The sequence below is a fragment of the Hyla sarda genome, chromosome 2 (genome assembly GCF_029499605.1).
Source record: "Hyla sarda isolate aHylSar1 chromosome 2, aHylSar1.hap1, whole genome shotgun sequence".
Classification (NCBI taxonomy): Eukaryota; Metazoa; Chordata; class Amphibia; order Anura; family Hylidae; genus Hyla; species Hyla sarda.
This window is the reverse complement of record NC_079190.1, coordinates 332580001-332603086: the sequence shown is the minus strand read 5'-3', so window position 1 is coordinate 332603086 and position 23086 is coordinate 332580001. Positions and strand designations below refer to the sequence as shown.

At 42.0% G+C, this 23086-nt stretch overlaps 1 protein-coding gene across 3 annotated transcripts in view; it reads right to left on the bottom strand.

Annotated features, from left to right (window-relative positions):
• Positions 1-23086, bottom strand: part of LOC130356430 (uncharacterized) — a 628644-nt gene that overhangs the window by 178007 nt on the left and 427551 nt on the right. The window lies entirely within an intron of this gene.

Genomic DNA, 23086 nt, shown 5'->3' with positions numbered 1-23086 from the left:
CCATAAAGAGGTACCTTGAAGGCAGTGAAAAACTGCCACAGCGTACAAATTTGTCTGTTTCCAAAAACGCCTATGAAATGCACATGGAAAATAAAAACAAGTGGAAACCTAGCTTTCAGATGCAACATTCCAAAAGGTGAAAGTTTGCTCTGGGCATTAAGGACAAATACACTGAATTTTAAGGTACACACAGCTTTGTCTAGCCACCTATTGTATATGAGAGTCACTTAATCCCTCTTAAGAATTTCTTGCTATTGTAGTTGGGAGATTGTGCACTACTGGAAATACTGAAACCACTTGGTTTCCTATTACAACAATTTCCCAAGTACAATAAACAGTCAATGTTTCTTCCCTACAGCCTGTGTGGTAATAGAGTTCAATGCTAATATCTAGTGGAAATGCTCGCATGTCCGCAGATTTTAAATTAGAATTTATAATTTTATATACTCTGTCTATTAGATTAATATAAAAGAAATTCAAGAGCAGGCAAAACTAAATGGTCCAGGTGTGGCCAAAGGCACTAGAAAGTCTCTCTTTTTCTTTTCATAGCTACCAAATTGACAGTAGCAATAAGCTGGGCTTCAAAGTATAGCAGCAATTTTACAATTTTTCACAAAATTTTCAAAATCAAAATTTTTCAGGGACCAGTTCTGTTTTAACCTCTTCAGGACATAGGGCGTATGGATACGCCCTGCATTCCGAATCCTTAAGGACCGAGGGCGTATCCATACGCCCGTGGGAATTCCGGTCCCCACCGCTAGCCGGTTGGGGACCGGAGCCGGATGCCTGCTGAAATCGTTCAGCAGGCATCCCGGCATATCGCCCAGGGGGGTCATTATGCCCCCCCATGTCGGCGATCAGTTCAGTCCAGCGATCTGCGGCGATTCCGGGTCAATCGGGTCTCCAGTGACCCGGTGACCCGGAATTACTGGCTGTTCGGGGTCGTCTCTGATGGCCCCGAACAGCCAGAGCCTGCAGGGGTGAGGTGGCACTGCTGCCACCTCACGATCGCCCTGATTCGTCGGCCGGATTACCGGCCGACCAATCAGGGCGCCTGCTGCGGGTGTCACTCCCGCACCCGCCACGCCCCTCTTCTGGAGGACGTGAGCGGGTGCGGGACGTGCACCCCGGGTGCTGGGGACCCCGATCCCCAGCGTCCCTGTTGGGATCGGGGCCCCAGGAGCAGCGGCGGCGGCGGCGACGAGGGACTGACATGCAGTGTGGATCGTTGGAGGTGAGTGACAACCTCCTGCTGTTGCTTAGCAACAGCTCCCAGCATGCAAAAAGGGCATGCTGGGAGCTGTAGTTATGCAACAGCAGGAGGCAGACCACCACAACTCCCAGCATTCCCTTATGGGCATGCTGGGACTTATGGTTTTGCAACAGCTGGAGGCACATTTTTTCTATGGAAAAGTGTACCTTCAGCTGTTGTATAACTACAACTCCCAGCTTGCACAAACAGCTAAAGTGCATGCTAGGAGTTGTAGTGGTGCATCTGCTGGTTGCATAACTACAACTCCCAGCATGCCCGTTGGCTGTCGGTGACTGCTGAGAGTTGTAGTTTTGCAACATCTGAAGGCACACTGGTTGTGAAACTTAGAGTTTTTTTTTTTTACCTAACTCAGCGTTTCACGACCGGTGTGCCTCCAGCTGTTGCAAACTCCAACTCTGAGCAGTCAATGTACACCATGCACCGTACATGCTGGGAGTTGTAGTTTTGCAACAGCTGGAGGCACACTAGTTGTGAAACACTGAGTTAGGTCACAAACTCAATGATACATAACCAGTGTGCCTACAGCTGTTGCAAAACTAAAACTCTCAGCATGTACAGTCTGTCAGCGCATGCTGGGAGTTGTAGTTTTGCAACAGCTGGATGTCCCCCCCCCCCCCCCCCCCCCCAATGTGAACGTACAGGGTACACTAACATGGGCGGAGGATTACAGTAAGTATCTGGCTGCAAGTTTGAGCTGCCGCAAATTTTCTGCCGCAGCTCAAACTGCCAGCGAGAAACTACTGTGAACCCCCCGCCCGTGTGACTGTACCCTAAAAACACTACACTAACAAAAAATAAAATAAAAAGTAAAAAACACTACATATACACATACCCCTACACAGCCCCCCTCCCCTCCCCAATAAAAATGAAAGCGTCTGGTACGCCACTGTTTCCGAAACGGAGCCTCCAGCTGTTGCAAAACAACAACTCCCAGTATTGTCGGACAGCCATTGACTGTCCAGGCATGCTGGGAGTTTTGCAACAGCTGGAGGCACCCTGTTTGGGAATCACTGGCGTAGAATTCCTCTATGTCCACCCCTATACAAGTCCCTAAATTCTGGCCTCAAATGCGCATGGCGCTCTCACTTTGGAGCCCTGTCGTATTTCAAGGCAACAGTTTAGGGCCACATATGGGGTATCGCCGTACTCGGGAGAAATTGCCTAACAAATTTTGGGGGGTATTTTCTGCTTTTACCCTTTTTAAAAATGTAAAATTTTTGGGAAAACAAGCATTTTAGGTAAAAAAAAATTATAATTTTTTTTACATATGCAAAAGTCGTGAAACACCTGTGGGGTATAAAGGTTCACTTAACCCCTTGTTACGTTCCCCGAGGGGTCTAGTTTCCAAAATGGTATGCCATGTGGTTTTTTTTTTTGCTGTTCTGGCACCATAGGGGCTTCCTAAATGCGGCATGCCCCCAGAGCAAAATTTGCTTTCAAAAAGCCAAATGTGACTCCTTCTCTTCCGAGACCTGTAGTGCGCCAGCAGTGCACTTTTTACCCCCATATGGGGTGTTTTCTGAATCGGGAGAAATTGGGCTTCACATTTTTAGGGGTATTTTCTGCTATTACCCTTTTTAAAAAATTAAAATTTTTGGGAAAACAAGCATTTTAGGTAAAAATTCTAATTTTTTTTTTACATTTGCAAAATCGTGAAACAACTGAGGGGTATAAAGGCTCACTTTATCCCATGTTACATTCCCCGAGGGGTCTAGTTTCCAAAATGGTATGCCATGTGTTTTTTTTTGCTGTTCTGGCACCATAAGGGCTTCCTAAATGCAACATGCCCCCCAAAAACCATTTCAGAAAAATGTACTCTCCAAAATCCCCTTGTCGCTCCTTCCCTTCTGAGCCCTCTACTGCGCCCGCCGAACACTTTACATAGACATATGAGGTATGTCCTTACTCGAGAGAAATTGGGCTACAAATACAAGTAAAAATGTTGTCCTTTTACCCCTTGTAAAAATTCAAAAATTGGGTCTACAAGAACATGTGAGTGTAAAAAATGAAGATTGTGAATTTTCTCCTTCACTTTGCTGCTATTCGTGTGAAACACCTAAAGGGTTAAAACGCTGACTGAATGTAATTTTGAATACTTTGGGGGGTGTAGTTTTTATAATGGGGTCATTTATGGGGTATTTCTAATATGAAGACCCTTCAAATCCACTTCAAACCTGAACTGGTCCCTGAAAAATACCGAGTTTGAAAGTTTTGTGAAAAATCGGAAAATTGCTGCTGAACTTTGAACCCCTCTGGTGTCTTCCAAAAGTAAAAACTCATCAATTTTATGATGCAAACATAAAGTAGACATATTGTATATGTGAACCAAAAATAAATGTATTCGTAATATCCATTTTCCAGAGAGCTTCAAAGTTAGAAAAATGCTAAATTTTCAAATTTTTCATCAAATTTACGGATTTTTCACCAAGAAAGGATGCAAGTATCGACAAAAATTTACCACTATGTTAAAGTAGAATATATCACGAAAAAACTATCTCGGAATCAGAATGATAACTAAAAGCATTCCAGAGTTATTAATGTTTAAAGTGACAGTGGTCAGATGTGCAAAAAACGCTCCGGTCCTTAAGGCCAAAATGGGCTCCGTCCTGAAGGGGTTAAAGTGGATTTGAAGGGCCTTCTTATTAGAAATACCCCACAATGACCCCATTATAAAAACTGCACCCCTCAAAGTATTCAAAATGACATTCAAAAGGTTTGTTAACCCTTTAGGTGTTTCACAGGAATAGCAGCAAATTGAAGGAGAAAATTCAAAATCTTCATTTTTTACACTCGCATGTTCTTGTAGACCCAGCTATTGAATTTTTACAAGGGGTAAAAGGAGAGAAATCTTCCTAAAATGTGTAACCCAATTTCTCTCGAGTAAGAAAATACCTCATATGTGTATGTCAAGTGTTCGGCGGGCGCAGTAGAGGGCTCAAAAGGGAAGGAGCGACAGTGGGATTTTGGAGAGTGAGTTTTTCTGAAATGGCTTTTGGGGGGCATGTCACATTTAGGAAGCCCCTATGGTGCCAGAATAGCAAAAAAAAAAAAACACATGGCATACTATTTTGGAAACTACACTCCTCAAGGCATGTAACAAGGGGCCAAGTGAGCCTTAACACCTTACAGGTGTTTGACGACTTTTCGTTTAAGTTGGATGTGAAAATTATTATATTTTTTTTTCACTAAAATGCTAGTTTTCCCTCAAATTTAAAATTTTTACAAGGGATAATAGGACAAAATTACCCCCAAAATTTGTAACCCCATCTCTTCTGAGTATGGAAATACCCCATGTTAGGACGTAAAATGCTTTGCGGGCACACTACAATGCTCAGAAGAGAAGGGGCGCCATTGAGCTTTTGGTAAAAAAATTGTTTGGAATGGAAGTCAGGGGCCATGTGCATTTACAAAGCCCCCCGTGGTGCCAGAACAGTGCCCCCCCCACATGTGACCCTATTTTGGAAACTACACCCCTCGCAGAATTTAATAAGGGGTGCAGTGAGTATTTACACCCCACTGGCGTTTGACAGATCTTTGGAACAGTGGGCTGTGCAAATGAAAAATTACATTTTTCATTTTCACGGACCACTGTTCCAAAAATCTGCCAGACCCCTGTGGGGCGTAAATGCTCACTGTACCCCTTATTACATTACGTGAGGGGTGTAGTTTCCAAAACGGGGTAACATGTGGGTATTTATTTTTTTGCGTTTATGTCAGAACCACTGTAAAATCAGCCACCCCTGTGCAAATCACCAATTTAGGCCTCAAATGTACATAGTGCGCTCTCACTCCTGAGCCTTGTTGTGCGCCCACAGAGCATTTTACGCCCACATATGGGGTATTTCCGTACTCAGGAGAAATTGCGTTACAAATTTTGGGGGTCTTTTTATCCTTTTAACGCTTGTGAAAATAAAAAGTATGGGGCAACACCAGCATGTTAGTGTAAATTTTTTTTTTTTTACACTAACAAGCTGGTGTAGACCCCAACTTTTCCTTTTCATAAGGAGTAAAAGGAGAAAAAGCCCCCCAAAATTTGTAGTGCAATTTCTCCCGAGTACGGAGATACCCCATATGTGGCCCTAAACTGTTTCCTTGAAATACGACAGGACTCCGAAGTGAGAGAGCTCCATGCGCATTTGAGGACTAAATTAGGGATCGCATAGGGGTGGACATAGGGGTATTCTACACCAGTGATTCCCAAACAGGGTGCCTCCAGCTGTTGCTAAATTCCCAGCATGCCTGGACAGTCAGTGGCTGTCCGGAAATGCTGGGAGTTGTTGTTTTGCAACAGCTGGAGGCTCCGTTTTGGAAACACTGCCATACAATACGTTTTTCATTTTTATTGGGGGGGGGACAGTGTAAGGGGTGTATATGTAGCATTTACTCTTTATTAGGTGTTAGTGTAGTGTAGTGTTTTTAGGGTACATTTGCACTGGCCTGTTACGGTGAGTTTCCCGCTAGGAGTTTGCGCTGCGGTGAAAAATTTGCCGCAGACCAAACTTGAAGCAGGAAACTTACTGTAAGCCTGCCTGTGTGAATGTACCCTGTACGTTCACATGGGGGCAAACCTCCAGCTGTTTCAAAACTACAACTCCCAGCATGTACTGACAGACCGTGCATGCTGGGAGTTGTACTTTTGCAACAGCTGGAGACACACTGGTTGGAAAACCTTCAGTTAGGTTCTGTTACCTAACTCAGTATTTTCCAACCAGTGTGCCTCCAGCTGTTGCAAAACTACAACTCCCAGCATGTACTGATCGCCGAAGGGCATGCTGGGAGATGTAGTTGTGTATTAGCTGGAGGTACGCAACTACAACTCCCAGCATGCCGAGACAGCTGTTTGCTGTTTGGACATGCTGGGATTTGCAGTTTTTCAACATCTGGAGGGCTACAGTTTTAGAGAACACTGCAAGGCTACAGTTAGAGACCACTGTTTAATGGTCTCAAACTGTACCCTCCAGATGTTGCTAGGCAACTCACCGGCCTCCGTCATCGCAGCCTGCCGATCTCCGTCGCCCGCAGCCTCCGTCGCCCGCCCGGATCGGTAAATGGATCTCCGGCGCCGGTCCCCGTCGTTTCCCCATCCTGCCCCGCCTATTGTGGGTGGGCAGGACGTGGAAAACGAAAGTTAACCCCCCGCCCCTGATCTGCTAATGGTGGTCGCGTCTAGACCACCAATAGCAGGGATAGGAGGGGTGGCACCCCTGCCACCTCACTCCTATGCCTTCAGGGGGATCGTAGGTGTCTTAGACAACCGCGATCCCCCTTATATTCCGGGTCACCGGGTCACTATAGACACGTAATGACCCGGAATCACGCAAATCGCAAGTGTGAATTCACTTGAGATTTGCCGCGATCGCCGACATGGGGAGGTCTGATGATTTCAGCAGGCATCCCGGTCCGATCCCCGCCCGGTGCGCGGCGGGGGCCGGAGTTCTCCATGACGTACGCGTACGTCATGGGTCCTTAAGTACCAGGGTGTCATGACGTACGCGTACGTCAAGGGTCCTTAAGGGGTTAATTCTGTCTTATTTTTGCCCTTGGGCTGAGTTCACAAAAGGTCCGGATTGTATTTGGTCACAGGAACCTAAATCATCTATCCGGTATGAGCCACACAGCTGCCTGCTCTATGAGTGCTGAAAACACTCCCCCAGACATTTAAATGGGCACTGTCAGATCCCAAAACTTTTTATATGTTGTTACTGATGAAAAATTAAGACCTTTTGTAATATGTATGTTTAAAAATGTTTTAAAGGGGTATTCCGGGCAAAAACATTTTATCCCGTATCCAAAGGATAAGGAAGAAGATGTCTAATCGTGGGGGGCCCTCCGCTGGGACGACACGACACGCCCCCTCCATTCATGTCTATGGGAGGGGGTGTGATGGCCATCACGCCCCCTTCCATAGACATGAATGGAGGGGGCATGGCGTGACATCACGTCCCCAGTCCCAGAAACCCGAAACTTGAGACGCAGCTTCCGCATAGAAAGCGGGTGCTGCAGGGAGATCGCAGGGGGTCCCAGCGGCGTGGGTCCCAGTGGCGTGGGTCCCAGTGGCGGGCCCCCCGTGATCAGACATCTTATCCCTTATCCTTTAGATAGGGGATGAAATGTTTTTGCCCGTAATACCCTTTTAATAGTTAATAAAGAAAATGGCCCCTTGAAATCCCACCACTAGGGGTCCCCATACCTACTGGGACACTAACCAGTTCTGAAGCAGCATCAGACTTGTCCATGAGTCATGGACAAGAGATGACTCAAGGACAAGGCTGCCGGAGCAGACACACCAATCACCTCCCACCACCTCAAGGGAAGGACACGCCCCCTTCCCCTGAGAGGATTTCTAACACTGTGAGCTAACTAAAAGAGAGATTTTTATAATACTTGTAGGTGATAGAGGCATAAAAATGACATGTACATGGTCAGGATTAGGTACTGAGTAACATTTTTTTTGTGGGATCTGACAGGTACACTTTAATATTCAAGCACCCTCCATAGTCACCACACTAAACAACCCATAATATAATAAAGTGCTCACTGACATATTGTTAACTTAGTTACATGAACTACAAATATTTCTGGAAATGGGGGGGGGGGGGGGTCAACACACTTAATCTTGCTAATCAAGCCAAAAACTCACTAAGACCATGTTCACACGGCAGAAAATGTGCGGAATGTCTGCTTGATTTTCTGGCACTAGGACAGCTTGGAAATTCGCTGTCTTCATAGAAGGCAATGCATTTCCAAGCGGAATTCGCAGAAATATTGAGTGGTGCAAAACTGTGCATTTCAGCAGAATCCCACTAAAATCAATGGGACTTCGCTGCAGCACAATTTCCAAATGGAATAATATCACAGATTTCCACTCGGAAATTCTGCAGTGTGAACATATTGTATTTATTTATTTTTTTACATATTCTACTTTATGTTAGTGGTAAAATGTTTGCATCATAAAGTTTACATGTTTTTACTTTTGGAAGACATCAGAGGGCTTCAAGGTTCAGCAGCAATTTTCCAATTTTTCACAAAATTTTTAAAATCGCAATTTTTCAGGGACCAGTTTTGAAGTGGATTTGAGGGGCATTCATATTAGAAATACCCCATAAATGATCCCATTATAAAAAACTGCACCCCTCAAAGTTTACAAAATGACATTCAGAAAGTTTGTGAACCCTTTAGGTGTTTCACAGGAATAGCAGCAAAGTTAAGGAGAAAATTCAAAATCTAAATTTTTTTACACTAACATGTTCTTGTAGTCCCAGTTTTTTGAATTTTTACAAAGGGTAAAAGGAGAAAAAGCCCCCCATAATTTGTAACCCAAATTCTCTCGAGTAAGGAAATACCTCATATGTGAACGTAAAGAGCTCTGTGGGGGCACTAGAGGGCTCAGAAGCGAAGGAGTGACAATGGGATTTTGGTGAGTGAATTTTGCGGAAATGGGTTTTGGGCGGCATGCCGTACTTAGGAATCCCCTATGGTGCCAGAACAAAAAAAAAAAAAAAAAAAAAACACAAGGCATACTATTTTGGAAAGTACACTCCTCATGGCACGTAACAAGGGGTACAGTGAGCCTTAACACCCCACAATGTTTTCACTAAAATGCAATTTATCCCCAAATTTACCATTTTTACAAGAGGTAATAGGAGAAAATGCCCCCCCAAAAGTTGTAACCCCATTTCTTCTGAATATGGAAACAACCCATGTGTGGACATAAAGTGCTCTGCGTGCGCACTGCAATGCTCAGAAGAGAAGGAGTCACATTTTGCCTTTTGAAAGCAAGTTTTGCCGAAATGGTTTTTGGGGGGCATGTCGCAACCCCCCCTCCCCCCCACATGGCATACTATTTTGGAAACTACACCCCTCAAGGAACCTAACAAGGGTTACTTAACACCCTTAACACTCCACAGGTATTTTAGGACTTTTCGTTAAATTCGGATGTGTAAATGAAAAAAAAAAATTGCACTAAAATGCAGTTTTTTTCCCTTAATTTACCGTTTTTACAAGAGATAATAGGAGAAAATGCCCCCCAAAATTTGTAACCGCATTTCTTCTGAGTATTGAAATACCCCATATGTGGATGTAAAGTGCCCTGCAGACGCACTACAATCCTCAGAAGAGAAGGAACGCCATTGGGCTTTTGGAGAGAGAATTTGTTTGGAGTAGAAGTCGGGGGCCATGTGCATTTACAAAGCCCTATGGTGCCAGAACAGTGCCCCCCCCCCCCCCCCCCAAGTGATCCTATTTTGGAAACTACACCCCTCACGGAATGTAATAAGGGGTGCAGTGAGCATTTACACTCCACTGGTGTTTAACAGACTTTAGGAACAGTGGGCTTTACAAATGAATAATTTTATTTTTCATTTTCATGGACCACTGTTCAAAAAATCTGTCAGACACCAGTGGGCTACACCCTGGGACCTTAAAGGAGAACTCCAGAACATAAAAATTGTCCCCCATAGTGCCGGCAGTAAAAAAAATAAAGATGTACATACCTTCCTCCGCTCCCACGGGGCCTCCGGTAACCGGCTCCGGTAACCGACTCCGGTCTCCGCCGCGATCCACTTCCTAGTTGCCGGTGGTCGGATGAGTCATACTGCGCTCAGCCAATCACCAGCCGCAGCGAAGTCAGACCCCGCCGGCGATAGGCTGAGCAGCAGTGTGAAAACGCTTCAGGACACAAAATTCTTCACTACACCGGCACCTGCGGCCGGGGCAGAAAACGTCACACTGCCGCTCAGCCTATCTTTATTTTTTTTTACTGCCGGCAGTATGGGCCACAATTTTTATATTCCGGAGTTCTCCTTTAAGGAATTCTCTAATCCAAATATCTCAATTAGGTTTCAAGTACACACCGTGATTATGATTCCATATTGTACTGAGCCACATCAGATCTCCTACAGAAATGCTTGGAGCCTTATCACACCACCTGATGTCTCCAAATGCATGCAGAAACGAATGTTATATTCACTGAGCTATTCTCCCAAAAAATTGTTTTAGGGAAGAATAACTATCACATATGGGACCTGAATGTGCATTGCACATGGGTACAAAGAGTCCCTCTAGATCCATATTACAATGCTGCATGGGACTCAACACGTCACTGTACTCCTGCGCATGTCTTAGTCTGCTGTGACCTTCGGATGAGATTTGAGCATTCAGTATATGTATCTAAACTATGAAAAAAGCATATAAAACAAACACTTCACAAGCGTAGTACCCAGAGTATATTACTAAATGACAGTGTTTTCTGTGTTCTCAAGGCAACAAAATAATTGATCTATCCCATTTAGGACTAAAACAATGTAAAGTACTCTTAAAAGGTAAGCAAACAATTGAACTTCAAACATAAAGCTACCTTCCCACTTAAAGTATGCAAACGAAAAGAAGTTATTCAAGCTTTTTTACATGGTAGGTCAGCAATACTATACATCAAACAAACATAGTGCCCATCAAGGTGGTGGACGGTCTATAGTTTATACACTGGTAAAAGGCTTTTTAGCTGCTATAAAAATAAAGCTGTCACTAGAAGCTTGTGATGAATGATTTTAGTCCACACAGACAAAAGCTATTCTGTAGGTCAGCCAATTCAATAACACAGAAAGTGGTGTATATTAGGGCTGCACCATATGGGAAAAATGTGCAATTGCAATTAAGGAGGTAAATATTGCGATTTTGATATTTGATTAATTGTGTGAATCATGTTCCAGAAAAAAAAAATTAAATAAGGGACATGAGATGGGGATCTTATGTCCCTTATTACATTTTTTTTTTCCTGGTACATGATGTGACCAAAAATTAGAAATCTGGGTATTTGGTATTTTTTTGAGTTTGCGCCATTGACTGTGCTGTATCATTAATGTTATATTTTAAGCGTTTGGACATTTACGCATTTGGAGATACGATATATTTATTTCTCTTTACACAATTTTATTTATAAAGGGGGAAAAAGGGGGGGGGGTTGAACTTTTATTAGGAGTAGGGCTTATTTACATGAATACGTTTTTCATTTTTTTAAACAATTTTTTAGACCTCCATTGGGCAATGTTTTCCAAACCGTGTGTCTCCATTTATTGCAATACTACAACTCCCAGCATGCCCGCACAGCTAAAGGCTGTCCAGGCCTGCTGGGAGTTGTAGTTTTGCAATAAACTTAATCCCTCTTAAGAATGTCTTGCTATTGTAGTTGGGAGATTGTGCACTACTGGAAATACTGAAACCACTTGGTTTCCTATTACAACAATTTCCCAAGTACAATAAACAGTCAATGTTTCTTCCCTACAGCCTGTGTGGTAATAGAGTTCAATGCTAATATCTAGTGGAAATGCTCGCATGTCCGCAGATTTTAAATTAGAATTTATAATTTGATATACTCTGTCTATTAGATTAATATAATAGAAATTCAAGAGCAGGCAAAACTAAATGGTCCAGGTGTGGCCAAAGGTACTAGAAAGTCTCTTTTTCTATTCATGGCTACCAAATTGACAGTAACAATAAGCTGGGAAACACAGTCCGTCTCTCTAGATCTTGTTAAAAACAAGCTGAACTGGATAATGGCCAGTAACAAACTCACAGGCATCCTGAAGTATTTCCACTCCCTCCTTAAAGAAGTTTGTCAACCTTGCTTAGTGGAATGTCTGAAAGTCAGTATGTCCCCTTTGCTTGCCTCTTTCTTTAATTCTGTCTTGTTTTTGCCCTTAGGCTGAGTTCACAAAGGGTCCGGATTGTATGTGGTCACAGGAACCTAAATCATCTATCCGGTATGAGCCACACAGCTGCCTGCTCTATGAGTGCTGAAAACACTCCCCCAGACATTTAACCCCTTAAGGACCAGGCCATTTTATACCTTAAGGACCGGAGCGTTTTTTGCAATTCTGACCACTGTCACTTTAAACATTAATAACTCTGGAATGCTTTTAGTTATCATTCTGATTCCGAGATTGTTTTTTCGTGACATATTCTACTTTAACTTAGTGGTAAAATTTTATGGTAACTTGCATCCTTTCTTGGTGAAAAATCCCAAAATTTGATGAAAAAAATGAAAATTTTGCATTTTTCTAACTTTGAAGCTCTCTGCTTGTAAGGAAAATGGATATTCAAAATATATTTTTTTGGGGTTCACATATACAATATGTCTACTTTATGTTTGCATCATAAAATTTATGAGTTTTTACTTTTGGAAGACACCAGAGGGCTTCAAAGTTCAGCAGCAATTTTGAAATTTTTCACAAAATTTTCAAACTCACTATTTTTCAGGGACCAGTTCAGTTTTGAAGTGGATTTGAAGGGTCTTCATATTAGAAATACCCCATAAAAGACCCAATTATAAAAACTGCACCCCCCAAAGTATTCAAAATGACATTCAGTAAGTGTATTAACCCTTTAGGTGTTTCACAGGAATAGCAGCAAAGTGAAGGAGAAAATTCAAAATCTTAATTTTTTACACTCGCATGTTCTTGTAGACCCAATTTTTGAATTTTTGCAAGGGGTAAAAAGGAGAAAATTTTTACTTGTATTTGAAACCCAATTTCTCTCGAGTAAGCACATACCTCATATGTCTATGTTAATTGTTCGGCGGGCCCAGTAGAGGGCTCAGAAGGGAAGGAGCGACAAATGGTTTTTGGGGGGCATGCCGCATTTAGGAAGCCCCTATGGTGCCAGGACAGCAAAAAAAACCACATGGCATACCATTTTGGAAACTAGACCCCTCGGGGAACGTAACAAGGGGTAATGTGAACCTTAATACCCTACAGATGTTTCACGACTTTTGCATATGTAAAAAAAATATATATTTTTTTTACCTAAAATGCTTGGTTTCCCAAAATTTTAACAATTTTAAAAAGGGTAATAGCAGAAAATACCCCCCAAAATTTGAAGCCCAATTTCTCCCGATTCAGAAAACACCCCATATGGGGGTGAAAAGTGCTCTGCTGGCGCACTACAGGTCTCAGAAGAGAAGGAGTCACATTTGGCTTTTTGAAAGCGAATTTTGCTCTGGGGGCATGCCGCATTTCGGAAGCCCCTATGGTGCCAGAACAGCAAAAAAAAAACACATGGCATATCATTTTGGAAACTAGACCCCTCGGGGAACGTAACAAGGGGTAATTTGAACCTTAATACCCTACAGGTGTTTCACGACTTTTGCATATGTAAAAAAAATATATTTTTTTTACCTAAAATGCTTGTTTCCCCCAAAATTTTACATTTTATAAAAGGGTAATAGCAGAAAATACCCCCCAAAATTTGTTAGGCAATTTCTCCCGAGTACGGCGATACCCCATATGTGGCCCTAAACTGTTGCCTTGAAATACGACAGGGCTCCAAAGTGAGAGCGCCATGCGCATTTGAGGCCTAAATTAGGGACTTGCATAAGGGTGGACATAGGGGTATTCTACGCCAGTGATTCCCAAACAGGGTGCCTCCAGTTGTTGTAAAACTCCCAGCATGCCTGGACAGGCAACGGCTGTCCGACAATACTGGGAGTTGTTGTTTTGCAACAGCTGGAGGCTCCGTTTTGGAAACAGTGGCGTACCAGACGTTTTTCATTTTTATTGAAGGACACACCCCCTTGCCTGACAGGATTTCTAACACTGTGAGCTAACGAAAAGATGAATTTTTATAATAAATATAGGTGATGGAGGCATAAAAATTACATGTACATGGTCAGGATTAGGTACTGAGTAACATATTATTGTAGGATTTGAAAGGTTCACTTTAGTATTCAAGCACCCCCATAGTCACCACACTAAACAACCCCTGAAGGAGAAAATTCAAAATCTTCATTTTTTACACTCGCATGTTCTTGTAGACCCAGTTTTTGAATTTTTACAAGGGGTAAAAGGAGAAAAATCCCCTCAAAATGTGTAACCCAATTTCTCTTGAGTAAGGAAATATCTCATATGTGTATGTCAAGTGTTCGGCGGGCGCAGTAGAGGGCTCAGAAGGGAAGGAGCAACAATGGGATTTTGGAGAGTGAGTTTTTCTGAAATGGTTTTTGGGGGGCATGTCACATTTAGGAAAAATAAAATGAAAAATAAAATTTTTCATTTTCCCAGCCCACTGTTCCAAAAATCTGTCAGACATCTGTGGGGCGTAAATGCTCACTGTACCCCTTATTACATTACGTGAGGGGTGTAGTTTCCAAAATGGGGTCACATGTGGGGGGTCCACTTTTCTGGCACCACGGGGGGCTTTGTAAACACACATGGCCTTCAATTCCGGACAAATTTTCTCTCCAAAAGCCCAATGGCACTCCTTCTCTTCTGAGCATTGTAGTTCGCCAACAGAGAACTTTACATCCACATATGGGGTATCTTCTTACTCAGAAGAAATGGGGTTACAAATTTTGGGAGGCTTTTTCTTATTTTCCTTTGTGAAAATGAAAACTTTAGGGTAACACCAGCATTTTAGTGAAAATTTTTTTATTTTCCCATCCAACTTTAACGAAAATTCCCCTTGTTACATTCTGTGAGGGGTGCAGTTTCCAAAATGGGGTCACATGTGGGTATTTATTTTTTGTGTTTATGTCAGAACCGCTGTAAAATCAGCCACCCATGTGCAATTTAGGCCTCAAATGTACATAGTGCGCTCTGACTCCTGAGCCTTGTTGTGCGCCCGCAGAGAATTTTACGTCCACATATGGGGTATTTCCGTAAATTGCGTTACAAATTTTGGGGGTCTTACACCGCCCTGCGGGCAAACTATAATCCTCAGAAGAGAAGGAGCGCCATTGGGATTTTGGAGAGAAAATTGGTTTGGAATGGAAGTTGGGGGCCATGTGCGTTTACAAAGCCCCCATGGTGCCAGAACCGTGGACCCCGCCACATGTGACCCTATTTCGGAAATTACACCCATCACGGAATGTAATAAGGGGTGCAGTGAGTATTTACACTCCACTGGCATTTTACAGACTTTCTGAACAGTGGGCTGTGCAAATGAAAAATTTAATTTTTCATTTTCATGGACCACTGTTCAAAAAAAACTTTTTTCTATGTTCCGTCACGCCCCCTCCCATAGACTTTCATAGCGGGGGCGGGGGGAGACATTATACGAGGGTGGAGTAGTGACGTCACGATACTCCGGCCCCGTGGGCGCCACCCGGCTGTTTGTGAGCTGGCACCGCGGCGTGCAACTCAAACAGGTGGGTGGCGAATACAAGATTGTGGGGGTCCCCAGCAGCGGGATCCCCACGGTGAGACATCTTATCCCCTATCCATTGGATAGGCGATAAGATGTCTCAGGGCCGGAGTACCCCTTTAAAAGATCCCACGCTTGCTTTGTATAGATATGCGTAGTATCTGATATATAAGCTTTTTGATATTAATTGATCTATATACGATATGCACAACTTACATACTTTGCTATGTCAGCATGACAACCTTGCAGATGGAAAACTGGTCTATATAGTAATTTTCGAGTAAAGCAATGGTGTGCTGGTCAAAATATAATGAGAATTGGTTTGTCAATGGGCCGTATCTTCTTTGACACACAACAACTGGTATTTATGTATGGATGTGGATTATATATAGGCATATGGGCGCCTACTGCGCGGTCGTTTTATGTGGACTGCATGTTTGATAATTGGAACTACATGTGGATATATGGTGTGGACTGCATGTTGCCTGTATTGTAATTACATGGTGGTTTTGGGTATAGGTTATCTGATGGATATTATTCACTTCCATCTTTCTTACTCTTGTTCATGTATATCTTTTAGATCTTGGATGGATTATTAATTCAACATGGATCTATCATACTAATGCTATAGAGGCTCTATGGCATTTATGCTACTCGCACCTGAGATCTACAGATATATATCTGCTCATTGTCCTATGCCAACATATGAGTATATATCTCTATGCCACATCATGGTTGTGTGATACGTGTGTGCTTACAGAACTGTGAGCCCACATGTATCAATGCTTGGGTGTACCAATGTATGGGTACTATGCATAATAAGTAGGCCTTAGAGTCTGATACATATATATCGTGGTTTTGGTTCAATATGAGGGTGGCATGTAAAATTTGGGTTTGTTTGTTGTAGATCACTTTAGGTGGTATTGATATTTTAACAGTTATTGATGGATGCTTACATCCATCAATGACTGCATTACACTGTTTATTTGATGATTGCACTATTCTGTAACACACCATATTCGCAATTATATACATACATTTCTTTTATTCTTCTATGGATTCTTATTGTGTATATATATATATATATATATATATATATATACTCTCTCTCTCTCTCTATATATATATATATATATATATATATATATAAATATATATATATATATATATATTAGTCTTTATCTTTGTTATTTTCTTATTTTTTACCTTCTATTTATTTTTTAATATTTTTTTCTTTTGTATTTATATTTTTATTATTTTTGTATTATTATTATTTTTATTACTTGTATTATTTACTAATAGATTCTCCATTCATTTTTATTTCTACTACTCACTACTATCCATCATTATGTATTTACTACTATCTATTATGTATTAAGGATACACCTTTTTTATGCATATTTTTCTTGCTCCATATTCATATATACTATTTACTTTGGGATTCCTTAGTTTTTTTTATAATAGTTTTTATTATTTTTTTTTTGTAATTTATTAGTCACTATCATTTATGTCTTCTATTTTTTCATACACATCCATATCTCACATATGTTCTTATATTATCTTTATTAACACCTTTGTCATTCATTATTACACTCTACATCCTTGATATATAGATACACCCTCATATTATGCTACAGCTGGTTTACACCCATTTTAAAACATATATGTTCCCCGCTGTATCATCTATTATGACTATTGAGCAAAAATAGCGGAGGATCGGTGAGTGGGCGTGTCACGAATATGCATTACAGGATCATGTGTGCGTTCCACTGGCTTGGTGATGCGCACCCGCATTGACGTGTGCGTTTCAATATGCGTTGCACTATGCGCATGCGCACGCTATTTTCATCACCACGTCCTATACGCCTAATTGACATGTGATGCGTATGGGAGGTGACGCATATACAGAGATCGGAAGTGACTCTGGCGTCTCATTATGGCTAGCACGCCATGAAAATATTTCCATCTGCATGGTATATCTGTACTAATTAGGGCACATATATAAGGGCACATGTATTAGGTACAGGCACAATACCCCTGAGGGAGTTGCCAGGAGGCGATGGAACACATGGGGTTCTCTGTGGTCCCGTCCCTGTTGCACTTCGTTACCATCTTGGATACCCTACAGTCTGCCTCATATTGGGTTGTATATGTTATTTCCATATGACCATATATACATCTTAAATATCACAGCTTCATGTTGCACTTATAGCTATATGCACTTGTGCCATTTTGCATGGTCTCATATATCAAACTGCATTATGGTACTTATTGATTGATGTGTATTAAGACGTGTTACTATGATATTATTGACTTCTATAATTTTCTAAACAATTGGTCATATGTACAGACTGGAGTGCATCAGGTATATAACATCTTCATATATCTTTGGGATGGGTGCCTTTTCTCAGGGGAGTGGGTTCATTGCCTCTCCTCTGAATTGTGCTTTGGCTCTAATGGGCCAGTTTTAATTGTTTTTAACAACATCTTTGTGTCTGTTTTTCTCATATGTCTGTTATGTAATTGTGCAATAAAGATTATTTGTGTATTTATACTATATTTTAGGTGTGCTACTGTATTTCAGTGTAGCTTTCTTTCTATGGGATATTTTTTTTTTCCACTGAGTAGCACCCATTGTACTACAGTACTGGATTGAGCCCCCCATTCCATGTTTGCATAGTTTGGTGTCTTCCTTACCATTACAAATGGGACTTTAGTGAAAGATAACAAGGCATCTTCCACCATTCCCAATAGCTGATGTTCAGTGTTTTGACCCGCATTCTTTGTAGAATAACCCTATGCACAGGTCACAGAACATGTCCAGATAACTCTTTTATCCAAGGGCCTTTATCTATGCCATGGAGTTTGCTATAATGCATTTTTATAAATGCTGTTAAAAACTGCTCAACCAATTTGGCTGCCTCTATATGTTTGTACTAGAAGTTAAATAAAAAAATTTACAATCATAAAATAGAACTAGATAAGAAAAAATAACATATTTCAGTATCTGGCTCTAATACGTATAACAAATCTAGGTGATACATTCACTTTTTTTATAGCGGCAGTTACATATGACATATAACAATATACTAACAGGTGAGATTCCAATTTTGCACTGTATTTTTATATGTGGTCATATGGTGTGATATTATTGTGGCCTTTTGAGTCTAACTTATTACTCAGACCGCACAAGACAGGATTCCAGAAAAAAAGGAAGTTCCTAATAGCAAAGGTTCTCTAAATTGCAATCCAATTCTGCCTTCTTACCAGAGACTGAAGCAAGGACCCCAAACACAGGCAAGTGAATGTATTTACGCACACGGTTGCAGCACAAAAGGGGAAGAGATAGTAGTTAGCAGTTGTATAGCTATATGATCTGCAGAGATAGCTATTACAACTGGGCCCCAAAGCCATGGGGAGCACAGGTCCCCTCACCACACTAGCACTGTAGAAATAAAGTGAAAGTAGGTTGCAACATTGCCTGTTCATTCATGTTCAAAGGAATGCAAGAGACCAAGCAATGTGGCTAAAAGTTGGGGGGCGGGGGAGGCCAAGAGGAGGTTGGGGTTGGATGAAGTGTGTGAGGGGGTGGGTTTGCTAAAGTTGTTAAAAAAGTTGTTTTAAATTCTGTTTTACACTTGCAGGGACCAGGGACCAAACTAGCATAAGGAGATGCACTACAGACATAGCAGAGAGTAAACAGCAATGGTGCTTATGGGAGTCCTCGCTTCTCTGTGTACTTTGCGTGGGACCCTAAAAAAGAAGGCCATGGAAACTACGAACTGACCATAGGGTAGTGTCATCACTTACCTACTTTGGCTAGACAGTAATCAGTATTGCTTAGCTCAGAGCTTTCTGTGTGGGTTTTAATTCCCTACAATTTTTTTCCACGGTATTTACTAAGGTTTCCCTACATTTTTCACTTTCCCTACATTTTCTTTTTTTTTTTTTTTTTTTTTTTTTTACACATGTTCTGATCTGTAGGGTTTTCCTCAGCTGAAAGCCACCATATTTTCTGTGGAAACCTTAATAAATATGTTGGGTTTTTGTGAAAATGTAGGGAACAAGCCCCTTTTCGGTAACCACACCCCCTTTCCCTGATGGTCATGCCCCTTTTTCTGGTTTTCTTAGTAAAATGGAGAGTTAGTCGGGTTATTTTTCAATTCTGGAGCAAATTTTGGTGCAGACAAAATTTCTGACCCACAACCCGACAAAACATGTTGGGTTTGCAATAGTATATGAGGGCGCCTATGTGACCTAAGCAGCAGGTATATAATTTTTTTTTGACAAGAGTTCCTTCTACTCCTGTACAGATTTGCCTAAAGCAAATGATAAAAAAAAATTGTATTTGGAAGAATTTTATTTTTTCTGAAAAATTTTGAATAAACTACGAATGGACTCCCCAATTTATACACGTTCTGTTCAGTGAAATCACCCGCTTTATCTCACTTATTTATTGCACACACTAAACATCTTACTGCAGTAGCCAATCACTGAACAAAGTGAGAACTTAACTGACATCACCAAATAATACCATGTATACTGTACACATATGTAAATAAGTTAATATACAGGAGCCAACAGCATAATTTTGTAGATAAAACTAAAATGGGAAGGAAATACAAAGCAATGCAATGTAACCACCCGCAAACCTCCCAACTGTCCAAAATTTTGTGAGACAGTCCGAGATTCAGGTTCTGTTATGCTATTCCGGAAGGTCACATGCTGAAGGTACAGTTTAAGTCAGAAAGAACAGGAAACAGAGTCCCAGCCATTCCCTTGTCTACATCATGGACTGTATGGACAAAGAAAGGGGTAATACCATGTATCACTACATCTTCTTGCTTGTAGCAGTTCTAAGAGGTGATTGTACAGGGGAAACTCCTAACTGGTTTTCTGCTGTGGAACTACAAGGCTCAGTAAGTCTGAGAGGTGGTTAGGGCAGGTTCACATCACGTTTTCTCCCATACGGGAGCGCATACGGCAGGGGGGAGCTAAAACCTTGCGCTCCCGTATGTAAATCATTTCAATGAGCCGGCCGGAGTGAAAGCATGCGTTTTTTCCCCAGACCTAAAACTGTGGTCAACCACGGTTTTAGGTCTGGTTGTAAAAGCGCATACGGTGCAAAAATGAGCCGACCAGACCGAACGTTTGACTCCAGACGGCTCATTGAAATTAATTACATACGGGAGCGCATAGAAAGGCATACGGGAGCGCAAGGTTTCAGCTCCCTCCTGCCGTGTGCGCTCCCATATGGGAGAAAACGTGATGTGAACCCAGCCTTACACGGGTGGATATAAGCTCCTCATTGGTGTCTACTGTGGAACTGAAAGGCTTAGCAAAAAGAAGTGTTAAGTGTGGTTTTATGCTTATATTAATATTAATTTTGGAAGCGGTATTGCTAACAGTTTCTAGTTACAACAGATGTGGTTAAAATTGTGGTCTAAGCATAGCAGGGATGGTAAGACACATGCTTTAACATGCATGTTCAAACTAGGAAAGTGATCTACATGTGTGGTATTTGTCCGCACATGAGCAGAAAGGTAAGTAAGCATACACTGCAGAGCACACCCAGCATCTCCATTCACTGCAATGGACCACATGTCATAGTTTACTAGTCCATGTATGAACACATTTTTATCCTGTGGAACTCAAAAGCACTCCTTCGGCAATCTCCGGCTCTGCCATAGAGATGTATTGAGGTGGCGTGTTGGCCCCCGCTTCGTGCGGGGGTTGACACCCGCTATCTGGCTGGAGAGCCTGGGCCCTGTACAGAGAGATCGCAGGGGGCCCCAGCGGTCGGACCCCCCGCGATCTCAAACTTATCCCCTATCCTTAGGATAGGGGATACTTTTTCACCACTGGACTACCCCTTTAAGTCCCACATGTCCAGCAATGGTCCGATCATAGTCATTAGTAGAATACATTCAGTCCATTAAAGGGGTTTTCCAGGATTAAAAAACAGAGTATATTTCTTTATAAAATAGCACCACAACTATCCTCAGGTTGTGTGTGGTATTAAAGCTCAGTTCCATTGAAGTTAAAGGGGTATTCCAGGAATTTTTTTTATTTGACTATGCTACAGGGGCTGTAAAGTTAGTGTAGTTCATAATATAGTGTCTGTACCTGTGTGTGATGGTTTTCTCACAATTCTTCTGTGATTTTCACTCCAATATTTATTTTTACCAGCATACAAAATGACTGTTGTCTCAGATTTTCCCCAGCTTGGAATGCGGCCGAGACCTGACTCACTAGTCAGCTGATGACAGGGAGCCTGTCTGCTTCAATGGGTGGAGGGATCAATCTGCAACTAAAGCAACAGCTGTAGGCACCCTGATTGAAAACCCCAGGTCTTTTGATGGATTCAGCTCATTTATGTTTCAATGGGTGGGGTGGCTGATGTGTGGGAGGGAGGAAGATAGAATTGAGGGATTTGTAGTCAAAAAAAGAAAAGTCAAACAGGAAATAGGAGTTCACAAACAGCTAGCCACACAGTGTTAACCTGTTCAGGACGCTGGGCGTATTCGTACACCCTGCCTCCCGAGTCCTTAAGGACTGAGGGCGTATGGATACGCCCGTGGGAATTCCGGTCCCCGCCGCTAGCCGGTTGGGGACCGGATCGGGATGCCTGCTGAAATCATTCAGCAGGCACCCCGGCACATCGTCCTGAGACCCCCCATGAAATGAAAGTGAAAGTAATATGATCTTTACTGTGGCAACCACTAGGAAGGCCGGACTGCAACTCACAGCATGCCCAGACAGCCAAAGGTTAGAAAAATGCAAAATTTTCAACATTTTCATGAAATTTTGGGATTTTTCACCACAAAAGGCTGCAAGTAACGCCGAAAATTTACCACCAAAATAAAGTCGAATATGTCACGAAAAAACTATCTCAGAATCAGAATATCCGGTAAAAGTGTTTTCGCGTTATTAATTCGTAAAGCGACAGTGGTCAGAATTGCAAAAAAGGGCTCAGTCCTCAAGGTGAAAAAGGGCTGCGTCCTTAAGGGGTTAAGGTAATCTCACAACATAGCTATTTAGCCCTAAGACAAGCACAGATCCTTCCTTAGCATGTCCATTACTGTCTGGCAGGTACGTACTAAAATCACCTTATGGTGGATAACCCCTTTAATGAAACAAGTTGTAATACCACATAAAGCCTGAGGACAGGTGTGGTGCTGTTTTTGGAAGAGTATAGCCGTTTTTCTACTCCTAGATAACCCATTTGAATTCAATAGGCCCAGTGAAGGCGTGCATTGGTATACATAGGCAAACCGTTCTGCTGGTATGCCGCCGTACACCCCACATGTATAGCACTTTATTGGCATGAATCCTGCCTTAGGGTACGTTTACACATACAGGATCCTATGCAGATTTGCGCAGGATTTGTAATTGCAGATTAGAAGCTGTGCTCAGCCATCTAGTTTACATTGAAATCTGCAGCAGAAAATCCTGTGCATCAAATATGCGTACTTGTGAATGTACCCTTATACAGGATCTATGGTATGTTGGAGTTGTATAAAGTTACAAAATGTGTGGTAAATCATGGCTGTTTATGTGTGATACATTTATGTCTGGCCGAATATGGGACATTACCATTTATCTGGGCTATATGCATTGATGTACACTGCTCAGAAAAATAAAGAGAACACTAAGATAACAAACACATCCTAGATCTGA